We start from the raw sequence: 10,378 nt of genomic DNA, 5'->3' as shown, positions 1-10,378 counted from the left end.
TATCTCTATTATCCTGTATATATACACTGCACAGTACCACTTCTCCTGTCCTGTATACTGGGTGTAATTCTCAGTACCTGTATTATTCTGTATATATACACTGCACAGTACCACTTCTCCTGTCCTGTATACTGGGTGTAATTCTCAGCACCTGTATTATTCTGTATATATACACTGCACAGTACCACTTCTCCTGTCCTGTATACTGTGTGTAATTCTCAGTATCTGTATTATTCTGTATATATACACTGCACAGTACCACTTCTCCTGTCCTGTATACTGGGTGTAATTCTCAGTATCTGTATTATTCTGTATATATACACTGCACAGTACCACTTCTCCTGTCCTGTATACTGTGTGTAATTCTCAGTATCTGTATTATTCTGTATATATACACTGCACAGTACCACTTCTCCTGTCCTGTATACTGGGTGTAATTCTCAGTATCTGTATTATTCTGTATATATACACTGCACAGTACCACTTCTCCTGTCCTGTATACTGTGTGTAATCCTCAGTATCTGTATTATTCTGTTTATATACACTGCACAGTACCACTTCTGTCCTGTATACTGGGTGTAATTCTCAGTATCTGTATTATTCTGTATATATACACTGCACAGTACCACTTCTCCTGTCCTGTATACTGTGTGTAATTCTCAGTATCTGTATTATTCTGTATATATACACTGCACAGTACCACTTCTGTCCTGTATACTGGGTGTAATTCTCAGTATCTGTATTATTCTGTATATATACACTGCACAGTACCACTTCTCCTGTCCTGTATACTGGGTGTAATTCTCACTATCTGTATTATTCTGTATATATACACTGCACAGTACCACTTCTCCTGTCCTGTATACTGGGTGTAATTCTCACTATCTGTATTATTCTGTATACATACACTGCACAGTACCACTTCTCCTGTCCTGTATACTGGGTATAATTCTCAGTATCTGTATTATTCTGTATATATACACTGCACAGTACCACTTCTCCTGTCCTGTATACTGGGTGTAATTCTCAGTATCTGTATTATTCTGTATATATACACTGCACAGTACCACTTCTCCTGTCCTGTATACTGGGTGTAATTCTCACTATCTGTATTATTCTGTATATATACACTGCACAGTACCACTTCTCCTGTCCTGTATACTGGGTGTAATTCTCACTATCTGTATTATTCTGTATACATACACTGCACAGTACCACTTCTCCTGTCCTGTATACTGGGTGTAATTCTCAGTATCTGTATTATTCTGTATATATACACTGCACAGTACCACTTCTCCTGTCCTGTATACTGGGTGTAATTCTCACTATCTGTATTATTCTGTATACATACACTGCACAGTACCACTTCTCCTGTCCTGTATACTGGGTGTAATTCTCAGTATCTGTATTATTCTGTATATATACACTGCACAGTACCACTTCTGTCCTGTATACTGGGTGTAATTCTCAGTATCTGTATTATTCTGTATATATACACTGCACAGTACCACTTCTCCTGTCCTGTATACTGTGTGTAATCCTCAGTATCTGTATTATTCTGTTTATATACACTGCACAGTACCACTTCTGTCCTGTATACTGGGTGTAATTCTCAGTATCTGTATTATTCTGTATATATACACTGCACAGTACCACTTCTCCTGTCCTGTATACTGTGTGTAATTCTCAGTATCTGTATTATTCTGTATATATACACTGCACAGTACCACTTCTGTCCTGTATACTGGGTGTAATTCTCAGTATCTGTATTATTCTGTATATATACACTGCACAGTACCACTTCTCCTGTCCTGTATACTGGGTGTAATTCTCACTATCTGTATTATTCTGTATATATACACTGCACAGTACCACTTCTCCTGTCCTGTATACTGGGTGTAATTCTCACTATCTGTATTATTCTGTATACATACACTGCACAGTACCACTTCTCCTGTCCTGTATACTGGGTATAATTCTCAGTATCTGTATTATTCTGTATATATACACTGCACAGTACCACTTCTCCTGTCCTGTATACTGGGTGTAATTCTCAGTATCTGTATTATTCTGTATATATACACTGCACAGTACCACTTCTCCTGTCCTGTATACTGGGTGTAATTCTCACTATCTGTATTATTCTGTATATATACACTGCACAGTACCACTTCTCCTGTCCTGTATACTGGGTGTAATTCACACTATCTGTATTATTCTGTATACATACACTGCACAGTACCACTTCTCCTGTCCTGTATACTGGGTGTAATTCTCAGTATCTGTATTATTCTGTATATATACACTGCACAGTACCACTTCTCCTGTCCTGTATACTGGGTGTAATTCTCACTATCTGTATTATTCTGTATACATACACTGCACAGTACCACTTCTCCTGTCCTGTATACTGGGTGTAATTCTCAGTATCTGTATTATTCTGTATATATACACTGCACAGTACCACTTCTCCTGTCCTGTATACTGGGTGTAATTCTCACTATCTGTATTATTCTGTATATATACACTGCACAGTACCACTTCTCCTGTCCTGTATACTGGGTGTAATTCTCACTATCTGTATTATTCTGTATATATACACTGCACAGTACCACTTCTCCTGTCCTGTGTACTGGGTGTAATTCTCAGTATCTGTATTATTCTGTATATATACACTACACAGTACTTCCCCTGTCCTGTATACTGGGTGTAATTCTCACTATCTGTATTATTCTGTATATATACACTGCACAGCACCACTTCCCCTGTCCTGTATACTGGGTGTAATTCTCACTATCTGTATTATTCTGTATATATACACTGCACAGTACCACTTCTCCTGTCCTGTGTACTGGGTGTAATTCTCAGTATCTGTATTATTCTGTATATATACACTACACAGTACTTCCCCTGTCCTGTATACTGGGTGTAATTCTCACTATCTGTATTATTCTGTATATATACACTGCACAGCACCACTTCCCCTGTCCTGTATACTGGGTGTAATTCTCACTATCTGTATTATTCTGTATATATAAACTGCACAGTACCACTTCTCCTGTCCTGTATACTGGGTGTAATTCTCACTATCTGTATTATTCTGTATATATACACTGCACAGTACCACTTCTCCTGTCCTGTATACTGGGTGTAATTCTCAGTACCTGTATTATTCTGTATATATACACTGCACAGTACCACTTCTCCTGTCCTGTATACTGGGTGTAATTCTCAGTATCTGTATTATTCTGTATATATACACTGCACAGTACCACTTCTCCTGTCCTGTATACTGGGTGTAATTCTCACTATCGGTATTATTCTGTATATACACACTGCACAGTACCACTTCTCCTGTCCTGTATACTGGGTGTAATCCTCACTATCTGTATTATTCTGTATATATACACTGTACAGTACCACTTCTCCTGTCCTGTATACTGGGTGTAATTCTCAGTATCTGTATTATTCTGTATATATACACAGCACAGTACCACTTCTCCTGTCCTGTATACTGGGTGTAATTCTCAGTATCTGTATTATTCTGTATATATACACTGTACAGTACCACTTCTCCTGTCCTGTACACTAGGTGTAATTCTCAGTATCTGTATTATTCTGTATATACACACTGCACAGTACCACTTCTCCTGTCCTGTATACTGGGTGTAATTCTCACTATCTGTATTATTCTGTATATATACACAGCACAGTACTTCTCCTGTCCTGTGTACTGGGTGTAATTCTCAGTACCTGTATTATTCTGTATATATACACTGCACAGTACCACTTCTCCTGTCCTGTATACTGGGTGTAATTCTCAGTACCTGTATTATTCTGTATATATACACTGCACAGTACCACTTCTCCTGTCCTGTATACTGGGTGTAATTCTCAGTATCTGTATTATTCTGTATATATACACTGCACAGTACCACTTCTCCTGTCCTGTATACTGGGTGTAATTCTCACTATCTGTATTATTCTGTATATACACACTGCACAGTACCACTTCTCCTGTCCTGTATACTGGGTGTAATCCTCACTATCTGTATTATTCTGTATATATACACTGTACAGTACCACTTCTCCTGTCCTGTATACTGGGTGTAATTCTCAGTATCTGTATTATTCTGTATATATACACAGCACAGTACCACTTCTCCTGTCCTGTATACTGGGTGTAATTCTCAGTATCTGTATTATTCTGTATATATACACTGTACAGTACCACTTCTCCTGTCCTGTACACTAGGTGTAATTCTCAGTATCTGTATTATTCTGTATATACACACTGCACAGTACCACTTCTCCTGTCCTGTATACTGGGTGTAATTCTCACTATCTGTATTATTCTGTATATATACACAGCACAGTACTTCTCCTGTCCTGTGTACTGGGTGTAATTCTCAGTACCTGTATTATTCTGTATATATACACTGCACAGTACCACTTCTCCTGTCCTGTATACTGGGTGTAATTCTCAGTACCTGTATTATTCTGTATATATACACTGCACAGTACCACTTCTCCTGTCCTGTATACTGGGTGTAATTCTCAGTATCTGTATTATTCTGTATATATACACTGCACAGTACCACTTCTCCTGTCCTGTATACTGGGTGTAATTCTCAGTATCTGTATTATTCTGTATATATACAGTGCACAGTACCACTTCTCCTGTCCTGTATACTGTGTGTAATTCTCAGTATCTGTATTATTCTGTATATATACACTGCACAGTACCACTTCTGTCCTGTATACTGGGTGTAATTCTCAGTATCTGTATTATTCTGTATATATACACTGCACAGTACCACTTCTCCTGTCCTGTATACTGGGTGTAATTCTCACTATCTGTATTATTCTGTATATATACACTGCACAGTACCACTTCTGTCCTGTATACTGGGTGTAATTCTCAGTATCTGTATTATTCTGTATATATACACTGCACAGTACCACTTCTCCTGTCCTGTATACTGGGTGTAATTCTCACTATCTGTATTATTCTGTATACATACACTGCACAGTACCACTTCTCCTGTCCTGTATACTGGGTGTAATTCTCAGTATCTGTATTATTCTGTATATATACACTGCACAGTACCACTTCTCCTGTCCTGTATACTGGGTGTAATTCTCACTATCTGTATTATTCTGTATATATACACTGCACAGTACCACTTCTCCTGTCCTGTATACTGGGTGTAATTCTCACTATCTGTATTATTCTGTATATATACACTGCACAGTACCACTTCTCCTGTCCTGTGTACTGGGTGTAATTCTCAGTATCTGTATTATTCTGTTTATATACACTACACAGTACTTCCCCTGTCCTGTATACTGGGTGTAATTCTCACTATCTGTATTATTCTGTATATATACACTGCACAGCACCACTTCCCCTGTCCTGTATACTGGGTGTAATTCTCACTATCTGTATTATTCTGTATATATACACTGCACAGTACCACTTCTCCTGTCCTGTGTACTGGGTGTAATTCTCAGTATCTGTATTATTCTGTATATATACACTACACAGTACTTCCCCTGTCCTGTATACTGGGTGTAATTCTCACTATCTGTATTATTCTGTATATATACACTGCACAGCACCACTTCCCCTGTCCTGTATACTGGGTGTAATTCTCACTATCTGTATTATTCTGTATATATAAACTGCACAGTACCACTTCTCCTGTCCTGTATACTGGGTGTAATTCTCACTATCTGTATTATTCTGTATATATACACTGCACAGTACCACTTCTCCTGTCCTGTATACTGGGTGTAATTCTCAGTACCTGTATTATTCTGTATATATACACTGCACAGTACCACTTCTCCTGTCCTGTATACTGGGTGTAATTCTCAGTATCTGTATTATTCTGTATATATACACTGCACAGTACCACTTCTCCTGTCCTGTATACTGGGTGTAATTCTCACTATCTGTATTATTCTGTATATACACACTGCACAGTACCACTTCTCCTGTCCTGTATACTGGGTGTAATCCTCACTATCTGTATTATTCTGTATATATACACTGTACAGTACCACTTCTCCTGTCCTGTATACTGGGTGTAATTCTCAGTATCTGTATTATTCTGTATATATACACAGCACAGTACCACTTCTCCTGTCCTGTATACTGGGTGTAATTCTCAGTATCTGTATTATTCTGTATATATACACTGTACAGTACCACTTCTCCTGTCCTGTACACTAGGTGTAATTCTCAGTATCTGTATTATTCTGTATATACACACTGCACAGTACCACTTCTCCTGTCCTGTATACTGGGTGTAATTCTCACTATCTGTATTATTCTGTATATATACACAGCACAGTACTTCTCCTGTCCTGTGTACTGGGTGTAATTCTCAGTACCTGTATTATTCTGTATATATACACTGCACAGTACCACTTCTCCTGTCCTGTATACTGGGTGTAATTCTCAGTACCTGTATTATTCTGTATATATACACTGCACAGTACCACTTCTCCTGTCCTGTATACTGGGTGTAATTCTCAGTATCTGTATTATTCTGTATATATACACTGCACAGTACCACTTCTCCTGTCCTGTATACTGGGTGTAATTCTCACTATCTGTATTATTCTGTATATACACACTGCACAGTACCACTTCTCCTGTCCTGTATACTGGGTGTAATCCTCACTATCTGTATTATTCTGTATATATACACTGTACAGTACCACTTCTCCTGTCCTGTATACTGGGTGTAATTCTCAGTATCTGTATTATTCTGTATATATACACAGCACAGTACCACTTCTCCTGTCCTGTATACTGGGTGTAATTCTCAGTATCTGTATTATTCTGTATATATACACTGTACAGTACCACTTCTCCTGTCCTGTACACTAGGTGTAATTCTCAGTATCTGTATTATTCTGTATATATACACAGCACAGTACTTCTCCTGTCCTGTGTACTGGGTGTAATTCTCAGTACCTGTATTATTCTGTATATATACACTGCACAGTACCACTTCTCCTGTCCTGTATACTGGGTGTAATTCTCAGTATCTGTATTATTCTGTATATATACACTGCACAGTACCACTTCTCCTGTCCTGTATACTGGGTGTAATTCTCAGTATCTGTATTATTCTGTATATATACACTACACAGCACCACTTCTCCTGTCCTGTATACTGGGTATAATTCTCAGTATCTGTATTATTCTGTATATATATACTGCACAGTACCACTTCTCCTGTCCTGTACACTGGGTGTAATTCTCAGTATCTGTATTATTCTGTATATATACACTGCACAGTACCACTTCTCCTGTCCTGTATACTGGGTGTAATTCTCAGTATCTGTATTATTCTGTATATATACACTACACAGCACCACTTCTCCTGTCCTGTATACTGGGTATAATTCTCAGTATCTGTATTATTCTGTATATATATACTGCACAGTACCACTTCTCCTGTCCTGTACACTGGGTGTAATTCTCAGTATCTGTATTATTCTGTATATATACACAGCACAGTACTTCCCCTGTCCTGTATACTGGGTGTAATTCTCACTATCTGTATTATTCTGTATATATACAGTGCACAGTACCACTTCTCCTGTCCTGTATACTGGGTGTAATTCTCAGTATCTGTATTATTCTGTATATATACACTGCACAGTACCACTTCTCCTGTCCTGTATACTGGGTGTAATTCTCAGTATCTCTATTATCCTGTATATATACACTGCACAGTACCACTTCTCCTGTCCTGTATACTGGGTGTAATTCTCAGTACCTGTATTATTCTGTATATATACACTGCACAGTACCACTTCTCCTGTCCTGTATACTGGGTGTAATTCTCAGCACCTGTATTATTCTGTATATATACACTGCACAGTACCACTTCTCCTGTCCTGTATACTGTGTGTAATTCTCAGTATCTGTATTATTCTGTATATATACACTGCACAGTACCACTTCTCCTGTCCTGTATACTGGGTGTAATTCTCAGTATCTGTATTATTCTGTATATATACACTGCACAGTACCACTTCTCCTGTCCTGTATACTGTGTGTAATTCTCAGTATCTGTATTATTCTGTATATATACACTGCACAGTACCACTTCTCCTGTCCTGTATACTGGGTGTAATTCTCAGTATCTGTATTATTCTGTATATATACACTGCACAGTACCACTTCTCCTGTCCTGTATACTGTGTGTAATCCTCAGTATCTGTATTATTCTGTTTATATACACTGCACAGTACCACTTCTGTCCTGTATACTGGGTGTAATTCTCAGTATCTGTATTATTCTGTATATATACACTGCACAGTACCACTTCTCCTGTCCTGTATACTGTGTGTAATTCTCAGTATCTGTATTATTCTGTATATATACACTGCACAGTACCACTTCTGTCCTGTATACTGGGTGTAATTCTCAGTATCTGTATTATTCTGTATATATACACTGCACAGTACCACTTCTCCTGTCCTGTATACTGGGTGTAATTCTCACTATCTGTATTATTCTGTATATATACACTGCACAGTACCACTTCTCCTGTCCTGTATACTGGGTGTAATTCTCACTATCTGTATTATTCTGTATACATACACTGCACAGTACCACTTCTCCTGTCCTGTATACTGGGTATAATTCTCAGTATCTGTATTATTCTGTATATATACACTGCACAGTACCACTTCTCCTGTCCTGTATACTGGGTGTAATTCTCAGTATCTGTATTATTCTGTATATATACACTGCACAGTACCACTTCTCCTGTCCTGTATACTGGGTGTAATTCTCACTATCTGTATTATTCTGTATATATACACTGCACAGTACCACTTCTCCTGTCCTGTATACTGGGTGTAATTCTCACTATCTGTATTATTCTGTATACATACACTGCACAGTACCACTTCTCCTGTCCTGTATACTGGGTGTAATTCTCAGTATCTGTATTATTCTGTATATATACACTGCACAGTACCACTTCTCCTGTCCTGTATACTGGGTGTAATTCTCACTATCTGTATTATTCTGTATACATACACTGCACAGTACCACTTCTCCTGTCCTGTATACTGGGTGTAATTCTCAGTATCTGTATTATTCTGTATATATACACTGCACAGTACCACTTCTGTCCTGTATACTGGGTGTAATTCTCAGTATCTGTATTATTCTGTATATATACACTGCACAGTACCACTTCTCCTGTCCTGTATACTGTGTGTAATCCTCAGTATCTGTATTATTCTGTTTATATACACTGCACAGTACCACTTCTGTCCTGTATACTGGGTGTAATTCTCAGTATCTGTATTATTCTGTATATATACACTGCACAGTACCACTTCTCCTGTCCTGTATACTGTGTGTAATTCTCAGTATCTGTATTATTCTGTATATATACACTGCACAGTACCACTTCTGTCCTGTATACTGGGTGTAATTCTCAGTATCTGTATTATTCTGTATATATACACTGCACAGTACCACTTCTCCTGTCCTGTATACTGGGTGTAATTCTCACTATCTGTATTATTCTGTATATATACACTGCACAGTACCACTTCTCCTGTCCTGTATACTGGGTGTAATTCTCACTATCTGTATTATTCTGTATACATACACTGCACAGTACCACTTCTCCTGTCCTGTATACTGGGTATAATTCTCAGTATCTGTATTATTCTGTATATATACACTGCACAGTACCACTTCTTCTGTCCTGTATACTGGGTGTAATTCTCAGTATCTGTATTATTCTGTATATATACACTGCACAGTACCACTTCTCCTGTCCTGTATACTGGGTGTAATTCTCACTATCTGTATTATTCTGTATATATACACTGCACAGTACCACTTCTCCTGTCCTGTATACTGGGTGTAATTCACACTATCTGTATTATTCTGTATACATACACTGCACAGTACCACTTCTCCTGTCCTGTATACTGGGTGTAATTCTCAGTATCTGTATTATTCTGTATATATACACTGCACAGTACCACTTCTCCTGTCCTGTATACTGGGTGTAATTCTCACTATCTGTATTATTCTGTATACATACACTGCACAGTACCACTTCTCCTGTCCTGTATACTGGGTGTAATTCTCAGTATCTGTATTATTCTGTATATATACACTGCACAGTACCACTTCTCCTGTCCTGTATACTGGGTGTAATTCTCACTATCTGTATTATTCTGTATATATACACTGCACAGTACCACTTCTCCTGTCCTGTATACTGGGTGTAATTCTCACTATCTGTATTATTCTGTATATATACACTGCACAGTACCACTTCTCCTGTCCTGTGTACTGGGTGTAATTCTCAGTATCTGT

The sequence above is a fragment of the Ranitomeya imitator genome, chromosome 1 (assembly GCF_032444005.1).
Source record: "Ranitomeya imitator isolate aRanImi1 chromosome 1, aRanImi1.pri, whole genome shotgun sequence".
Classification (NCBI taxonomy): domain Eukaryota; kingdom Metazoa; phylum Chordata; class Amphibia; order Anura; family Dendrobatidae; genus Ranitomeya; species Ranitomeya imitator.
Note: the sequence above shows the minus strand (reverse complement) of the source record.